Below are 799 nucleotides of genomic sequence, written 5' to 3'. Positions count from 1 at the left end.
GACAGGGGCCCAGGCGTCGCCCTCCTTTTTCTGTCAACTTCCACGTGGGGGACCCGGGCCGGGCTTGGAGCCAAAGCCCAGAGGTCGAGGGTGGGGTTCCGTGACGATCCAACCTAGGAAATGCCTCCTTCCTTTTCAGGTCACCCTGCGCGGGGGGTCCCCGCGAGCTCCTTAACTCCTCGACCCAGACCGACGCGGCGACCCACTTGCTTTTGGCTTGGCTTGGGCAGTGTGCGATCGGAGCACCAGGGGGCGCTCTGCCACCGCCGGAGCTAGGCTGAGTCTCCAGGGGTGGCCGGCCACTGGCAGGGAGACCTGGCCCCGCGCAACGGTACTGCCCGCCGCCGTGCTCCCGCCCGCCGCTCTGTCCCTCCCCTCGCTGTCCACCTGGCGATGGTGCGTCCAACGGCGTGGTCACACACGCCTGGGAGGCAGAGGCAGGAAGGTCGCTAGATCCAGCCCAGCACGGACAACTGATAAGCATGACTGTGGATGCAGCGCCATGCAAAGGCCCTGGGCTCAGTCCCCGTGGTGCAGTCAGGCTGATTTCGGGGCCCCCTCTAACCCGCCCTGCCCTCTCTCTCCCCAGGACGAGGTGAAGCTGCCGGCCAAGCTGAGTGTGAGCAAGTCGCTGAAGGACGCCGAGGCTCTGCCCGAGGGAGAAGACGCGGGTGAGGGCACGCGGCCCGAGGATGAGGAGGACGCGGCGGCCCCCGAGCTGTCGTCCGATGAGGCGGTGGAGGTGGAAGAGGTAATCGAGGAGTCGCGCGCGGAACGGATCCGGCGCAGCGGGATGCGG

At 67.8% G+C, this 799-nt stretch overlaps 1 long non-coding RNA gene across 1 annotated transcript in view; it reads left to right on the top strand.

Annotated features, from left to right (window-relative positions):
- LOC117285893 overlaps window positions 1-793 on the top strand; it is a 1323-nt gene extending 530 nt beyond the window's left edge. Inside the window, exons 2-3 of the long non-coding RNA XR_004517026.1 lie at window positions 140-331; window positions 590-793. This is a non-coding gene — a long non-coding RNA (uncharacterized LOC117285893). The remainder of the gene's footprint in view (window positions 1-139; window positions 332-589) is intronic.
- The last annotated feature ends 6 nt before the right edge of the window (window positions 794-799 follow it).

This window comes from Fukomys damarensis, unplaced genomic scaffold (assembly GCF_012274545.1).
Source record: "Fukomys damarensis isolate Sample0158 unplaced genomic scaffold, DMR_v1.0_HiC HiC_scaffold_13, whole genome shotgun sequence".
In the NCBI taxonomy this organism is placed as follows: domain Eukaryota; kingdom Metazoa; phylum Chordata; class Mammalia; order Rodentia; family Bathyergidae; genus Fukomys; species Fukomys damarensis.
Note: the sequence above shows the minus strand (reverse complement) of the source record. Positions and strands in the feature narration are given on the sequence as shown.